General features: G+C 35.9%; 1 pseudogene; it reads left to right on the top strand.

Annotated features, from left to right (window-relative positions):
* Nucleotides 1-9,250: 9,250 nt before the first annotated feature.
* Nucleotides 9,251-10,174, top strand: LOC135232561 (olfactory receptor 4F15-like; annotated as a pseudogene).
* Nucleotides 10,175-18,811: the final 8,637 nt, after the last annotated feature.

Below are 18,811 nucleotides of genomic sequence, written 5' to 3'. Positions count from 1 at the left end.
TAATTTTCTTTATTCAGAGATGGGTACAGGTGCCAAGTTGACAAGGGGTGGATTGTGATGGTTAAGGTTGTGTGACAACTTGGCTAGGCCACGATTCTCAGTGGTTTGGCAGTTTTGATGTAGTGTGGCAGCTGTTTAATGATGTAACCCTCTTTATAATGAGATCTGATATAATGCAATCACTTCCATGATGAGATTTGTTATGAGCAGCTAATCAGTTGAAATGGAGTTTCCTTGGGGGTGTGGCTCATTTCTAACATAGGTGGACATTCTGGCTCACTGGTGGGATTTTGTTCACTCTGGATCCTGCAGCTAGCTCCTATTAGCAGCTTACCTGTTGTCTTGTCTGCCAGTCTTGGGTTTCATTGACCTCCAAAGCCTGTGAGCAAGAGTCCTGCTGTCTGACCTGCCAATCTTGAGGTCTCCTACTCCTGAAGCTACATTCATCAGAAGCCTCCAGCCTAACCCACAGACTGGGAACTTTCACGCTTCTATAAGTGCATGAGTCATTTCCTTGGTATAAATCTCTCTATATACGTATTTATGTGCTTTACTGGTTTCCCGTCTCTAGACAACCCAGCCTAAGACGTTAGCTGATAACTACCAGCTGTTACAACATCAGATTCCACTATAACATTCTCCCTGTGGCCATGCTAACCACAAGCTCTTCTGAGACAATGATTGACAATTGTTAGGGTTCCAGAGCCAGGGCATTACTGTCCAATATGGGATTCCTCAAATGGGCCGTCTTTGCTCTGGTTTTCCCCATCCACCTAGTAGAGACTTTCTCAGAGCTGCACTCAGAGCTACTCCACTCATTTCTCCTTCCTTCCTGACTTCTTTCACAGAGGCCACATTAGCATCTCCTTGTGAAGGCTTTCACTTCTGTCTACTTCTGCTTCCCCTTCCCTCTCCTCTTCACAAACATTTCCCCTCAAGAAATGCCCTTATAGTTCTGTAGTGATCGCTGTTTTACATAGTACCTGAACTAACACGAGAAACAGTTTTTAACCCAAAAATATTTGTGATCAAACCATTAAGAGTAGGAGTCCCAGATGTTTAAGGGTTACTACCAAAATTGAATGATCAAGCAGAAAACAAGTTTGCTTGATGCCAAATAACCTACTTCACTCTCATTATAATGATGTGATGTTAGAAGGTATTGTAATTATGGGTCTATTACTGTCCTGGGGCAGTTGATAAAATAAAAGTAGGAATAATTTTTTTTTTTTAATCTAGTATTAGTGTATGAATCCAAGCTTTATTTTTTCTAAACTAATGGCCACAGAAAATCTATCACTTTTCCTCTGATATTGTCAAGTCAGTATAGATAACAAATTGTAGAACTGTTTATTCACTTTGCCTCCCCTTTTCTTACTGTGTGTATTGCCAAGTGGGGGTAGGGTATACATTTACTACTCACTTATTGAATATCTCCTTATCCAATATTAGACATTTACAAGAAATGTAAAAAATCTACCATCTGATTATTTTGTGCATTAACAACATACATCTGGCAGCAACAAAGGCTGAAGTGCCAGGTGAGAGTAATGCTGGCTATGAAGGTTAACATCGTGAATCAACTTGTCTGGGCTATGATTCTCAGTGGTTTGGCAGTTATGTAATGATGTAATTTGGCAGTTATGTGATGATGTAGACATCCTCCATTTTTTGATTAGATGTGGTCATCTTCTTCCATTTTTGGATAACACCAATTTTCACATAACAACCTGTTCTTTGGAACCTAACCATGTCAATAAGTGAGGCATGGGTGGATAATCCCCAACTTACAACATATTTGAGTTGCCACAAACCACACTTGCGACCATTTGTTTCCACAAAGTCGATGCCAGGTTCGAGGCATTTAAAGACAGAATCACGGGGCTGCTTGGAGAAAATGCTGGTGAATTTAGCTTAAAACCTTTTCTTATTTACCATTCTGAAAATCCCCCTAGCAGACAAAAACATTGACAAAAATAAGCTGCTGGTCTACTACAGGAGTAACTCCAAGGCCTGAATGATGATTGTGTTATTAGAAGACTGGTTTTTAAATTGTTTCGTTCCGGAAATGTATACCCACTGCTTTGAAAAGAGCATTCCTTTCCAGATTCTGCTATTTGACAATGCCCCAGGACATGCTCCTCATGTGGATGGTCTAAATCAAGATGTGAAAGAGGTGTATGTACCTCCCCATATGACAGCTGTGATTCAAGATCACAGCTGGATCTAGGTGCAATGGCCACCTTCAAGGCAAGGCATACTACCTACTGACTATGCTTGCTAGGCAATAGCTGCAACAGATGCAGGTACAGTAATTTACATGATTTCTAGAAGAATTATAATATTCCTCAGTGTATCTGAAACATTGTATTTTCCGGGAGGAAGTTACAGGAAAATACATGCAAGGGATATGGAAAAAACTGCTCAGTTATGTGAACGTGTTCTAAGCATTTGATCAGGATAACATAATGGAAGAGATTGGAGGGAAAATCGTCCATATGCCAAGAATGCTGAATTTAGGACTTGATATTGCCAATGTGGAACAGCTCACAGATCACAAAGAAGAGGAGTTGACAGATCACGACTTAATGGATTTTGAAGAGGAAAGAAATGCTAAAGAAGGAAGAAATAATGAGGAAGAGGAAAGAGAGTTCTCAAAAAATTTTTAAATGGAAGGATTAAATGAAGTTATTTTCTAAACTAAATCAGGGATTTCCGTTGCTTGAAAACATGGACCCAAATGTTGATCACTTTGCTAAAGTCATCACGCAGATTCAGGAAGTAATGAAATGTTACTGTGAAATATATGAGGAAAAAAGGAAAAGGGTCATACAGATAGCTCTCACTAATTTTCTGACTAGAAACGCCATTCCCGGGGGTAATCAAGGTGATCTAAAATATTCCCCAAGCAGAGGGATTACCGCAAATGTCAATGTCGTTCAATTCTTCTTCAATATTGGAGGAAAAGTTATTACGATTTGTGTATTTTGTATGTATTAAAATATATCTGTAAGTTTATAAGTAATATCTCCAGCCACCAAAGACAGATAAAGACTGAATTTATAAAGATACTGATAATAAAAGGCAATAATAACGAAAACTTAAAAAAAAAAAAAGATATATTCGACTTACTTCAGAACCAGTTTAAGACAGAGTCATCAGAACGAAACTTGTCATAAGTTGGGGACTACCTGTACTCTCATTATATCAAAATCTGTCATTTTTCTAGCTCTATGTATAGAGAGTTGGCCAATACATTTGGCATAAAAAGTGTTGCCATTTGGCCAAAGGATGGTATCCTGGCAGATAATACCTCCAGGAAACACATTCACTTTAATTAACTTGTCTTTCATTTAAAAAGGAACTGAATCAATTCTTCACACTAAATGGACTCAATGCAACACCTGTACAGATAGAATTTAAAACAATCCTACAATGACCCCAAGGTAGGTCACTCTGTTTATTCAGTGGTTTTTGAAGTCTCTGAAAACACCACCATAGTATATTGAACCAGTAAGTATACTCTGCCTTTTTTCCAAACAACAAAAATTATTTGTCCCTAGAATTCTGTATAGAACAATTTTAGATATTAAAATCCCAAGTGAAATTTCTCAGTCTATATTTGCTTTATCCTTGATAGAACAAAAGTGAGATTTGCTCTATCACTCATGATTTTTTCAAATACCAATTCATCATTTCTCAAAAATCCAAGTGAAAATAGCCATTTAAGGGTATGTAATGAAAAAAAAAAAAATGATAGTTGATCTTGAACCTGATATTGATGACAGACATTATCAGTTGCACTGATAACATTTAATAATTCAATGACCACCTAAAATTCTCAAGTTGATAAAAATACTGTCAGAGCTTCAAAATTACTGATCGTCACATTGAATTGCAAATTTCCCTATTACTCTTTCTCCTAATACTTGACTCTTCGGAAAATCCAATGTGCAAAGACCTAGTTTCCATATGGGGTAAATATTGGTCATTAATACTCAGTTCTGCTAATTGGTTTCATTCTTAGTGGTGAGAAGTATTTATAAATATTTGTCTTGAGCAACAATCGTGAATCAGAAAGGAGGAGTTAACCTCTTTGTTTCTCAGTCCTTGAAGTTGGTGCAGGTAAAACCTGTGACTGAACAGGTAGGTAAGAAACCTATTGTAATTCTCTGGAATCTTGTTGCATAATTTTCCCTGATTCTTTAGCTCCCCACATTTGCTTTCTCTCTCTGTCCCCTTTTTCTTTTGTCAACTCTCTTTATACAAACGATATTCACTTGTGTTGTTTTATAACCCTCTGGTCTCATTCTTATAGTTTTAATCATGTTAGGAAGTGAACACAAGATATTCCTCAAGGTGTTATATGAAGAATCTTGAATCTTCCACCATCTTTCTCTCTGAATATTAGGATAAGAAAAATAAATAGTAATGCCCATGTTGTGGCTATTCCATTGCAACTAAGTACAACTTGAAAAAGCATGTTCGCTTTTGTTTGCCTGAAAAGCTAGCTTTATGTTTGCCTGAAGAACTCAATAACTTTTCCCAATCTGAACAACTCTAGGCCTGTTTCCAAAAATTCACAGTAGATAGGACTTACTGAGTTCTTACTATATGCCAGACCGTTTTCTGGTATTTTTCTTGTTTCAACTCAGTCCTCAAAACAATTATTTGAGGTAGAAACTCTCAGTATTTGTCTTTCACAGATAAAGAATGCAGTTAAGTAGCTCACCCACAACTAGTAAGAGAGAGAGAGCTGGGAATGCAAACAGTTTGACTGCAGTGTTAATGCTTTTAATCATCACATTATTTATATGAGTAAAGGAAATGGCTCTTAAACATATTTTCCTATTTCCTTCACTAGTTTTGATACATTTCTAAAACTAAAAAGCTATACATCTGAAAATATATAGATCAGCTTGGTGATAAAAAATAATAATATTATTATTAAAAATCCCACTAGCTGCAGAAATTTTCGGTAAATCCTAAACATTTACTTATGCAAATGCCATTTCTCCCTCTCCCTAAAAAGATTTATACTCTATACCCGTTTCCTTGACTTATTGATATCTTTCCATGCTAGTTAACCTAGACTTGTATAATCATATTTAAAGCTTACATTTTATGAATGTATTCAGCTAGCTAATTTGTCCCTTAATCCTGAGCAGTTAATCTGTTTGCAATTAGTGGTGTTGTAAAAAAAATACTGACAAATAAGGTAAAACAATTTTTCAGATATATATTGTGCATTTATCTGCTTTTTCCTTACAATTAATTTCAAAATATAGGATTTCTATCTCACAGTTAAAAGAATTTTTACTTCTATTGCCAAATCGCCTTCAGAAGTGAATGTATCACCACATTCCCAACAGCTGTGGAGAAGAGGCACTGCTTTCCCAGTCCCACAGCAACACTGGGTTCAATCATTCTGTTAAAAATATACATATATTAAAAAGAACCTATTTCTGAATTTACAGCAAACTTAGAAAGATCTCTTAAACTCAAGTTGATAAAAATTAATTTATAAATTTACCTTCAAATCATTCAGAGTTTATTTTGCTGTAAGATGTATGGTACAATATTTACAACTTTATGTTTCCAATGTTTAACAACTGCTACATACTATAAATTTATTAAATAATCCTTTTCCTACATAATTGAATACCTTCTTTATTTTACAGTAAGCATCTAGTACATATATAATTAAATTTTGACTGTTTTTTTCCCACTTATCTGTCATATTTTAGTCAACTTAGTCATTGTTTAATTACTAAAGGTTTGTGACATATTCTAATATATTTTATAGAAAGTGTTCCCTTGTCTCTGCTAACTCCAATTGCATTACATTTACATTTCAAAATTTCCCTAGTTATTAAAATGGACTGTTAGACCACTATGTAATGTTCCAGAATAACTCCACTAGACTTTTCATGACCACTGCAGTTATTACATAGAGTAGTTCAGTGAGAGTTAATATTTTTATAGTTTTAAGTCTATTATTTTTCTGTTAGCATGGTTTGATCTTCCTTTTTATACATGTTAACAAATATATAAGAAAAGCTTATTTTCAATACATTCTGCACATCTTTTAACATCAGTTTCATTTATAAATGAAATATGTATTCATTATATTTAAAAGATTACTACTGAATTTATTATATTTGTTAAAATGCTTATATTATATTGAATAATCATTTAAGTTTTTAAGTACACATTTGTATAATTTTAAATGCTCATAATTTTGCTACCTTTTCTTCATTTTTATTCTTCTCTAATTTATAGCAGTACATTCTTGTATTATAGTGTTAGCAGGATTTCCTTTTTGTATTCTTGATTTTAGTGTTACATCATAATCTGATACTGACTGCTGGTTTAAAAATTCTATTAAAAACATCCTGCTAAAAATGTTTTTAAAAATCCTTCCAATATTAATTAGAGTTTTTATCAGGAATGGATGTTGAAATTTATCCAATAACTGTTCAGTACTTCCATTCCCTAAAAGTTTTATAGAGAATCCTCTGAAATCAAATATAGCTGACTTCTTCCACTCAGAGTCATATACAATGTGCTTTAAGATTTCAAGAATTTTCTCTTGATAGAATCACCAAAAGCTTTAAGGAGGAAAGTCACGTGATCATATTTGATATTTGTATAGACAGATCTTAAAGTATAGAATGGGCTGGACTTTTGTATGATTGGAGACATAGATATAATTCAGAAGCCTTTTCTATTATAAAGATGAGAAAAATATGCAGACCGGAAGCAAGAAAATGACAATGGAAATGAAGAGAAGGAAAATTAATTGAGAAAATATTTGAGAATTAAAATTGTGCTTCTGGAGATGGAAGGCAAAGGAAGAGCAAGTATGCTACACAGAGGTATCTATACTGGGCATTTGGGAGAATGGCAATGATATTTACAAAATAATTACAGTATTTTATAAGATTATAAATTCAGTTTTAAAGTATTAACTTGAAGTTGAAAGTGGGACTTACACTTGTGTATACCACTTACAGTTTTGTATATATTACTCCGGAGTCCTAAGATAAAGCTACAGATTTTAGAAATCATCAACTTCTAGGTATTAGTTAAGATTAGCAAAAAACCAAAAACCCGTTGCTGTTGAACCAATCCTGACTCATAGCGAACCAGTAAGACAGAGTAGAACTGCCCCTTTGGGTTTCCAAGGCTGTAATGTCACAGAAGCTGACTGCCACATCTTTCTCCCACGGAGCAGCTGGTGAGTTCAAACCACTGACCTTTTGGTCAGTAGCTGAGTGCTTAACCACTGTGCCATGATGGCTCCTTAGAATTAGTAAACTGGTATTGAATTAAAAAAAAAAAATACTTTGGACAAAGCCTTAATCACATCAAAAATTAAAGATGAGCAGAAAAAAAGTAATCCTGTGTAAGAGAAAGATATAAAGAAGGCAGAAATAATAGGAGAATAATCAGGGGAGTGCTGTCATAGAAATGCTGGGATTACATTCAGCTGCAAGTAACAGAACGCATGATTTGCAAAGGCTTAAACAAATTACAGGGTTTTTTTTCCCTCACATTACAAGATAATCTAAAGGAAAACCATTGCTGTGGTTCAACATGTCCTTCGGGTCCTAGGTCCTTTCTAACTTTTCACTTTATTATTCTTAGTATATGGGTTTTGGAATCTCGTAACTGCTATATCATTAAGCAGAACATTATCATTAAATGCAGATAAAAAGGGACCAGGAAAAGGACCTTTCTCCACATAAATATTTTCTTTTTATTTGAGAAAGAGGCTTCTACACTGTCAACACTGGTTTACATCAAATTAAAATTTCAGGTCAGATGCCCCATCTTAGACCAATCCATTACCAAGAACATGTGATTATAGAAATTGGTTTAGAAAAGTCATGTACCATTCCCTTGAGCTGGGATGGGGCTACTTTCTCATAAAACTGCAAGATTTCAGCCCACTGCCTGAATTAATGGTATTTCTGTTGGCAAGAAAAAGAAAAGGGAATGGCCAAAAAGTTAAGGGCATAGGGAGTTACAGGAAAAAAAGGGAATGATGAACAGCTATAAATAGTACAGAAAGGTCAAGGAAAATAATGACTGAAGAGTGATGATCATGGCATGTATTCAGAATCCAGAGTTTCTTCCTATAAAAATGAAATGGTTTTGACTTATCAACTGAATGAAAAGTGAGTATAACCTTGTCAAGGAAGGGCTGGAGAGAGAAATGAGTAATTATTAAGGAACACAGGATTCAGAGTTTTGATATTTTTAAAAAGCGAGCTACTATGTTAATAGGTCAAGGGAGTAAAGGATTGAATAAAATTTAACTGATGGATCTCCAGGGAATATTCAGGTTGGAATATTGAAGGAGGTGGCGTTAAAGGGCATAGCGTCCTGGTTAGGAGTATGGGTTATGGCGTTCTACATCTCTGGATACAAGTCTTGGCTCTGACACTGATCTTTTTGAGACTAAGTTTCATTCAGTCTCATTTCTAAGACGAATCTCATAAAACAGTATCTATCCCAGAACTTTTGTTAAGTTTAAAAAAGACAATGTTCTTAGTACAGTGTCTAACATGAGGGCAGCATTTAATATTTTTTATTACTATTACATTTATTTAAATATTTTTATGCTTATTAACATTTGATCTCTTATGTACAATATTTTATTGGCCATAAAGACCTATGTGTGCACCAATGATAAAAATGTGTCACCACCAACGTGGTATGAATAATCTGTATCTGTAAAATTGACTTTCATTGTAAATTGTAAAAGGAAAAAAAAAAAGTATTAAGCAGTTTTGACCTGATGATCTCTATTAGCCCAGTGAAGTAGAAAATTCCACTAAAGAAAATTTCCAAGTTAATGTGAGAGTGTCAACGTCCAGGTAACAGAAAATGCCTAAGATTATACAGCTGGAAGAACACTCAGCTAAACTGCTGGAGAGCACGTCCAGAAATTCTTCAGGAGCGAGAACAAAAGATCTAATAACAGCGTAAGAAGGGAAGTAACCCCATCTACCTCCATCTGACATGTTCAAATTTTTATTTCTGTTTTTATGGAACCACTTTCTTCACGATCATAATCATTTTATTTTCTTTATTTTTCTTCTTTCAAATTCAACGATTTATAATTCTCACAGAAAAAAATTAGCAGGGTAAATAGAAAATCAACTTTTAGTGCCACTGATTCTGACAGTTTCTCATTTCCTATCTACAGGTCATTTGAAAATCAGCTCTTCTGTCCCAATCAATGGGTGAACTAAATGACTCTGTGATTTCTGAGTTTGTGTTGCTGGGACTCTCCACTTCTTGGTAAACTAAAGTTTTTCTCACAGTGACATTCTCCTTGCTCTATTTAGGGATCATCCTGGGAAACCTTTTCATTTTGTTTTTGGTGATTCTTGATGCTAACTTACATTCCCCTATGTACTTCCTGCTGGCCAATCTGTCTGTCATTGACTTGGGTTTTGCCTCTACCACAGTCCCCAAGATGATCACAGACCTTTTAAGTGAATACAAAGTAATTTCTTTCCAAGGCTGTATGACACAGATATGCTTCACCCACATCTTAGGAGCAGTGGGGATGGTGTTACTCATAGCCATGGCATTTGACAGGTACACGGCAATCTGCAAGCCTCTTCACTACTTGAACATCATGAATCCTAAAATATGGGTTTCACTCATAGTCACTGGCTGGGTAACTGGGGTTATCCATGCTATGTCTCAGTTTTCATTTGTTGTTAACTTGCCCTTTTGTGGGCCCAATAAAATAGACAGCTTTTTTTGTGACTTTCCCAGGATCATAAAACTTGCTTGCACAGATGGATACAAATTTGCTGCCAATAGCGGGTTCATGAGCATGGGCACCTTCTTCCTGCTAATCCTTTCCTATGCCTTCATTTTGGTCTCTGTCTGGAAAAGTTCCTCAGGCAACTTATCAAAGGCATTTGTCACATAGTCGGCTCATATCACTGTGGTTGTTCTTTTTTTCACTCCATGCGTGTTTCTCTATGTGTGGCCTTTCCCCACATCATCACTTGATAAATACCTCTTCATTGTTGACTTTGCTATCACCCCTATCTTGAATCCTGCCATCTATACATTAAGGAACAAAGACATGAAGATAGCAATAAAAAGACTGAACAAACGGCAAAGTTATTTCAGATTTTGTTGACCATATCTGTCTTTCATGCTCCAAAATTCTGCACCCACTTGCCTGTTAGAAATCCTGCTTTAGCATTCCACATTTAACATGGCCATAACTGAATGAATTATCTATTTCTTTAAACCTATTTCTACTTCTTCAGTAGAGCATTTACTAATTACCTTTACTACTATGGGAAAAGAGAGAGGTCTCATTGTTATCTTTATCCCTTGATTTCTAGACACTTTTTTTTTTAACATAAGGGATACAGAAACATCTGCAGGTCATTTGTTCAAATATAGATCTTGAAGCAGAGACCCTCAAGTCTGCAGTGTCATCTTCTAAACGGTGACTCACTTGTCATTTTAAAAAGCTATTCCAGTGTTCTATCAGACAGACAGCTCCCAGTTGTTGCCATATATGGTAAGATCAGTGGAATTTCTAGTTATGTGTGCTTTTGTGCACTTTCTTTGCTATTAAGTGAATTCCCTTGGTTCAGGAAAATATTATGCAGAATTTCATGTTGGAAATCAATCAGTCTGTGCACCATTAGACAGCTGTGCTAGCCAAAGTTCTTACAGAAAGAAAGACAGGCCAAACTCAGGATATATCTTAAACCCAGTAAGGACAAATCCTTGCCTCCTCCAATTTAGAAGGTTCCAATGTAAGCAACTATGCCTAAGTTATCGATTTCAGGCCTCAAAAAATGGTATCATTTCAAGGAACATTTTTGCTGCTGATAGGTCAGACATTCTACATTGACAGAAGGTAAAAAAAAACATTCAACGAGAATTTCATGCACAGCCTTCCTTTCTACCACGATACCATTTTCATTCATGGGCTCAATGTGGAAACACTAGGTTAGCTAGGAAGAGGTTCTCAATTGTTTCTCCCTTCATTTAGCTAGTTAAATGCGGTATACCTAGTTAATTGTTCTTTATATTACATTCTCACTCTTCAAATGCATTTGGTGGTTTCTGTCTCCTGGCTGAAACATGGCTGACACATCTCATCCTCAAAAGAAGAAAAGAATAGAAAGACCTAAATGGTTATACTAGTGAATTCTTCCAAACATTTAAGAGAAAAAAAAAAAAAAAAAAAAGCACTCCTGAGTAAACTCCTTTAGAAATATATAAAAAGAATGCAGTTTTTATATAAGAGATCAAATGAAGGGTCTCTACCGCCAAAAATAAATTAGAACATTTGACCTTTGTTTGGACATTTCCATATTTAATGACCCAGTCACAATGCTCAAGTTCCACTACCTAAAAGGCAACCAACTTTGAGTATGACCCAGTACAATTAACCCTACAATACGTGAACAGTAATCAGTGCCTGGATAAAGCCATGAAGGAGAACAGTCAGGTGTCCAGCACTAAAGACTGCAATGGAAGTTGGTCTCAGTAGTGACTTCTTTGAAAAGCCACCCTTCCAGAAATATTCGGAGGCCAAATTTACAGAAAAATAAGGATTCACTGAACTACCTGAGCATACATTTCTGCTACATTCTTAAGTGGCAAAAAAGGAAAGGTTATTTTCCAGCTTTTCGGGTATAAAGTTTATCAGCCATTAAAATTTAGACTCCTCTAGTTTTTCACTAGTTGTAAGCCAGCCTTCCTGTCCAAAAACATGAAACTAAGTACTATTGAGAATGTAGACACTGACACAAGATTAAAAGAGTCATTCATCAAGAATTATTATAAAGCCTATCAGACAACGAAGCAATCAACACATATGCTTTCAGGAGAGCTGTACCTTTTATGGTTTGTATATTAGTATTTTCTGATGAACATGCTGTGAGAATGAAGAGACTTCCAAGACTTTTCCTGAGTAGAAATGGTGACCAATATATTAAATATCGATACAAAAATAAATGAAAAAATGGAACCAGAGTCAGTATCATGAAAACAACATGTTTTAAAACAATGAAAAAAAAAAAACACTTATATAGTAAAAGGGTTATAGAACCTTAAATCAGAACTACGAAAACTGGAATTTTTACATACAGTATCAAATTTCTATGCAGATTTTATGCCTCAGGGAGAAAAAAAAAACTTTTCCTCCGACATTCATTTTGTTTTTAATCTGTGAGTGTCATGGATGCTTTTTTTTTTTTTTTCCCTACTTGTGGTGCTGTAATTGAACTTAAAAAATGTAAACATTTATTTAATTTCATTCTATGATTTATTTGATTTGGTTTGGGGGCTGTTGGAATTGTAATTTTTAGTTGCCTTCTAAAAATGAAATTTTAATATGATTTCTGGTCTCAGCCAAATAAGTTTAGATATCGATCTCAGTTGTTCTTGGGTCAACTGACTTGTAGAATTTCACATACACAAACACACACGTACACGTTTTCTTGTTGTATGTTCTACTTCCCAGCTTGAGCCAACTGGTTATGCTTAATACCCAAGATTCATGCTACCGTACTACAGATATTTAGAAACAGAAGTAGTATTTACAGTTTATATGCAGTCCCACACTCACCCTCTCATTTGGTTGCCACAATTTCTGATATTTTATACTGAAACTTCAGTATATTTGCTCAATCACCATCTATTTATCATGCATTGACTTTATCCTCCCTTAACTGGGCTAGTATCACATTTATCTCAAATACTCAAAAACCTATTCTTTTAAATTCTGACTTTCAGGTGCTTAGAAGAAGCAGCACCTGATATGAATGTGGCTTTATTTTGGATACATGCAGAGTTTCATCCAAGAAGATTATAGAGGAAAAGAAATATAACAAATTTTGTATTTGTCTTTTAAATAAATGTTTTAGTCAGTCTAAAGATTTGAATTTCAAACATTTTCAGTTCTACACATCAGAAAAATTGTTTATTGAAACATTCTTTACCACAGATGCTAACTTAGCTTGTGATGGATTTAAAAGGCTGAAAATAGGAGTTGCTTCAGCCACCTGCCATTCAGTCTGTAGAACTGGTTGGGTGATTATAGTATTGCTACACAGGCCATCCATGCTTATAAATTCAGTTGTATAATTTTGGCACCAAATGTTTTAAAAATACACCATTGAAAAATTATACATATGTATATCAAATTTAAGAAGCTCTAGTGGCACATTGGTTAAAGCACTCATATGCTAACCAAAAGGACAATGGTTTGAACTCACCAGCCAATCCACAAGAAAAAGATGTGGCAGTCTGCTTCCAAAGATTCGGAAACCCTATGGGGCAGTTCTACTTTGTCCTACAGGGTCACTATGAGTTGGGGACGACTTGACAGCAACGGGTATATGAATTGAGGCAAAAAAAAAAACTTAGATTTTCTCCCTTCAAAATCCTAGCATATAAGGCATATATAGAATGTGCATGCTTTTCCATTTATTTTGTCAAGTAGGACATAATGAAAAATGATATACCATGAAAGGCAAAATATTGAGAAATAAAAGTCTATACTAAGCATGTATTTTGACTCTCAGGTGCAGCTTGCGATAAAGCTGTTATGTGACTGCCTCTACCCCTACCCTTCAAATTCAAGGCACTCTACTCACATACCTTCTCTTCAGTGTGGTTGTCCATGGTATATACACCCACTGACAAAACCTGTCAGGCTCCACATTTCTACTCCTTATCTTACTGTGGTCCCAAATTCCAATAAGTCATTTTTTAAAATAGTTTTTTATTGTGCTTTAAGTGAAAGTTTACAAATCAAGTCAGCCTCTCTCACAAAAACCCATATACACCTTGCTACACACTCCCAATTACTCTCTCTGAAAGTTTGGTAGAACTCTGCAGTGAAGCCATCCAGACTAGGGCATTTTTTGTTGAGTTTTTTTATTACCTTTTCAATTTCTTCTTTTCTTACGGGCCTATTTAGTTGTTCTGCTCTGTTTGTGTTAGTTTAGGTAGGTAGTGTGTTTCTAGGAATTCATCCATTTCTTCCAGGTTTTCAAATTTTTTGGAATATAGTTTTTCATAGTAATCTGATATGATTCTTTTAATTTCAGTTGCGTCTGTTGTAATATTGCACCTCTCATTTCTTATTTGGGTTATTTGCTTCCTCTCCTGTTTTTCTTTTGTCAGTTTGGCCAGTGGTTTATCAATTTTGTTGATTTTTTCAAAAAACCAGATTTTGGTCTTGTTAATTCTTTCAATTGTTTTTCTGTTTTCTATTTCATTTAGTTCAGCTCTAATTTTTATTCTTTGTTTTCTTCTGGTGCCTGAGGGTTTCTTTTGTTGCTCTCAATTTGTTCAAGTTGTAGGGATAATTCTTTAATTTTGGCCCTTTCTTCTTTTTGGATGTGTGCATTTATTGATATAAAATGGCCTCTGAGCACCACTTTCACTGTGTCCCAAAGGTTCTGATAGGAAGTATTTTCATTCTCATTGGATTCTCCAAATTTCTTTATCCCATCCTTAATGTCTTCTATAATCCAGTCTTTTTTAAGCAGGGCATTGTTCAGTTTCCAAGTATTTGATTTTTTTTCCCTGCTTTTCCTGTTATTGATTTCCACTTTTATGGCCTTATGATCAGAGAAGATGCTTTGTACCATTTCAATGTTTTGGATTCTGCTAAGGCTTGCTTTATGACCTAATATGTGGTCTATTCAAGAGAGTGTTCCATGTGCCCTAGAAAAGAAAGTATACTTGGTTGCTGTTCAATGGAGTGTTCTGTATATGTCTATGAGGTCAAGTTGGTTGATTGTGGCATTTAGATCTTCCATGTCTTTATTGAGCTTCAATCTGGATGTTCTGTCCCTCACCAAAAGTGGTGTGTTGAAGTCTCCCACTATTATTATGGAGCTGTCTATCTCTGTTTTCAGTGCTGATAGAGTTTGTTTTATGTATCTTGTAGCCCTGTCATTGGGTGCATAAATATTTAATAAGGTTATATCTTTTTGGCGTATTGTCCCTTTAATCATTATATAGTGTTCTTCCTTATCCTTTCTGATGGATTTAACTTTAAAGTCTATTTTATCAGAAATTAATATTGCCACTCCTGCTCTTTTTGGATTGTTGTTTGCTTGATATCTTTTTTTCCATCCTTTGACTTTTAGTTTGTTTGTGTCTCTAAGACTAAGGTGTATCTCTTATAGGCAGCATATAGGTGGATTTTGTTTTTTAATCCATTCTGCCACTCTCTGTCTCTTTATTGGTACATTTAGTCCCTTTACATTCAGGTTAATTATGGATAAGTATGACTTTAGCGCTATCATTTTGATGTCTTTTTTTATGTGTTGACAGTTTCTTTTTCCCACTTGATTTCATGTGCTGAATAGATGTTCTTTATATATTGTCCTTCCCTCATATTTGCTGTTGTTGATTTTGTTTCTGCTGAGTCTCTATTTTTCCCTTGTATTTTATTTTGATGAGTAGGATAGTTTGTCTCCTTTGTGGTTACCTTATTTACCTCTATTTTTCTAAATTTAAATTTAAACTTTTATTTGTATCGCCATATCTTACTCTCCATATGGAAGGTGTATGATTACATTTCTTAGTCCCTCTTTATTATTTTAATGTTGAATTCTTTTATATAATAACATCACTGTTACCCTGTTTTGAGCTTTATATATATATATATAAAATATTGCTTTTTTTTTTTTTTATTTCCCCATCTGGGTTGACTTCTGATTGCTCTGCCCAGTGTTCTAGTCTTGGGCATACCTGATATTATTGATTTTCTAACCAAAGAACTCCCTTTAGTATTCCTTGTAGTTTTGGTTTGGTTTTTACGAATTCCTTCAACTTGTGTTTATCTGGAAATGTCTTAATTTCACCTTCATATTTAAGAGACAGTTTTGATGGATATATGATTCTTGGCAGACAATTTTTTTCCTTCAGTTTTTAAAATATGTCATCCTATTGCCTTCTTGCCTGCATGGTTTCTGCTGAGTAGTCCAAGCTTATTCTTATTGGCTCTCCTTTGTAGGTGACTTTTCTTTTATCCCTCACTGCTCTTATACTTCTCTCTTTATCTTTGGTTTTGGCAAGCTTGATTATTATATGTCTTGGTGACCTTCTTTTCAGATCTACCTTATGTGGAGTTCTATGAGCATCTTTGATAGGTATCTTCTCATCTTTCACATTATCAGGAAAGTTTCTGCCAACAAATCTTCAACAACTTTCTCTGTATCTTCTGTTATCCCTTCCCATTCTGGTACTCCAATCACTTGTAGGTTATTTCTCTTGATAGAGTCCCACATGATTCTTAAGGTTTCTTCATTTTTTTAGGTACTGTACCTGATTGTTCTTCAAATATATTAGTGCCAAATGATTTATCTTTGAGTTCAGAAATTCTAGCTTCTACTTGCTCAGTTCTGCTCCTCTGACTTTCTATTGAGTTATCTAATTCTTTAATTTTATTGTTAATCTTCTGAATTTCTGTTTGCTGTCTGTCTATGGATTTTTACAGCTTATTAAATAAACTTTTCATTATGTTCTGGAATAATCTTTCTAATTTCTTCAGTTTGCTTTATCTGTGTGTTCCTCGGCTTGTTCTGCATACTGCCTCATTTCCTCCCTGATGTCTTGAAGGGTTCTGAATGTTAAACTTTTTTATTCTGCATCTGGTAATTCCAGGAATGCACTTTCATCTGGAAGATCCCTGGATTCTTTGTTTTGAGGGCCCGTTGAGGTGATTGTGGTCTGTTTCTTTATGTGACTAGATATCGACTGTTGTCTCTGAGCCATCTATAAGTTATTGTATTAGTTTATGCTTGCTTATTCTGTCATAACTGCTTGCTTTGTTTTGTTTTGGTATACCCCTATGGGTTGCTTGAGTGAGCTAGCTTGATTATTTTTGCCTTTGGAGCTCTGGTGTCCTGTTCCCAGCTGGCTAGAGCTGTTATCAGGTACATCGGTCTACAAGTCCATTCAGTTTACTTGTATGAATTCAGCTCAGGTTTCCAGGTAGCTGATCATCAAGTGTGTGGTACAGGCTCTATCCTACAGTCTTAGAGGGGCAGGGTGATTGGTGTATATACCGGCATCTGATTGCAGCAGGGGTTCACGCTCCAAACAAGGCAGGGGGCTGAAAACTGACCCCCCAATTGTCTCTGAGGAAAACGTGTCTCTGTTCCCTAGAGCATGCTGGTGGGTGGGTTCTGCAGAGGACCATGGGCACCCAAACTTTTTGGTTGTAAGGATGGGAGGTACCAGTTATCTTTGGACACCTGTCGTGGGTGGCTGGGTGACCTGAGTGGAGCTACCAGTCCTTAGGTCCCTGATGTGGGTAGGTGAGGACCTTGTTTAATAGGCAAAACGATGTCAAACATCAAACACCCACTTCTCCACCAAACAGCTGAAATGGTTGGAGTTTGCCAACAAGGGCCTATTCTCCCAAAATAGGCCCACACAGGTCCATACAGAAGGGAAAGGTGCTCAAGGTCCATGGATGGTTTATGCCTGGACAGGAGCTGCTTCTGTCCTGAACTCCCCCTGGTTAATGGAGCTAGGAAATTATCTTTTCCCCCCAGTTGCAAATTTTTTTTCTTTCCCAAGGCTGGGAGAATGGCTCTAGGTGCTCACCAGGGTCTGTCTCAGGCCCAGGGATTCAGCTGCTGAAGCCGGCTTGGGGGTGGGGGCCACAGTAATATATACGCAAGTACTTGGCTTTTCCCGAGAGCGCCCTTCTCCTCAGGTTCCAGAGGTGTGAGTAGGCTGTGCGGGTGGCTGCTTCTCCCTAAGGAAACTGCGGCTGAATGCTAGTACCAGCCCGCCACTGCCACCGCTGCCGCTCCAGAAATGGTGCCTGAGGGCTCCCCGAGATTCAGGTCCAGTAACTCCTCTCCACTTCTGAACGGTCTCTTCCTCCCGCTGCCCCTCAGTTCATTGTCTAATTTAGCCTTTGATGCTCAGGGATCCCAACTTGTCACAAATATACTCATTTCACTTGTTCTTTCAGGTCTTTGTTGTAAAGAGGGCTTGACAGAAGTGCCCATTTCGCCATCTTGGCTCCACCCTTCAATAAGTAATTTTTAAGGTGTAATGGAACAATGCAGAAAAATGCTGTACTGTATATTCTAACAACCTCACAGATCTCTGCTTTATAGCACTCTAGCATAACAAAAATAAAGGTGTCTCTTTAACAAATTCTAGTTATCTAACTACAGAACACTTAAAATATACTTTATAAGCAACCACTACATCTGAAGGAAAATAAAATTTTATACCAAATAAATTAGAACAAAAATGCAGCCTTCCATATCCTATATATGCAAAAACAAATAGGATATCCATAAATATGTCTCATTGTATATACATACAAAATTATATACTTTTATGGAAAGAAGACTGAATCAATATATTTCAAACTGTAAGCACCTATTATTTCTAGTGAGAAGAATAGGAAGAGAAGAAGGGAAATGAAGGGTGGGGTTTATATTGCTTTGCATTCATCTAATTTTTTTGAAACATTCATGCAGTATTTTATGTGATGGGACTAAATTCATATAATATTTTATAAATAACTATAAAGTAAGTGGTAGCCTCCCAATATCACTTTGTTTCTTAAAGAAATGCTAATAAAGCTTTTTCACTCTTAGAGAATTTACCATCATAGTTGTGTTAAAAGGGACTTCACTGCTTTCAACATGCCCCACAAAACCAGCAGTTCAAAGTTGGCCATTCAGTCATGGGCATGATGACCAGCTTATATCATCAGCTGCCACCTCTAGCCATAACCAACTACCCACACAAGTCA

Source organism: Loxodonta africana, chromosome 10 (genome assembly GCF_030014295.1).
Source record: "Loxodonta africana isolate mLoxAfr1 chromosome 10, mLoxAfr1.hap2, whole genome shotgun sequence".
Lineage (NCBI taxonomy): Eukaryota > Metazoa > Chordata > Mammalia > Proboscidea > Elephantidae > Loxodonta > Loxodonta africana.
This window is presented reverse-complemented; position numbering and strand designations above follow the sequence as displayed.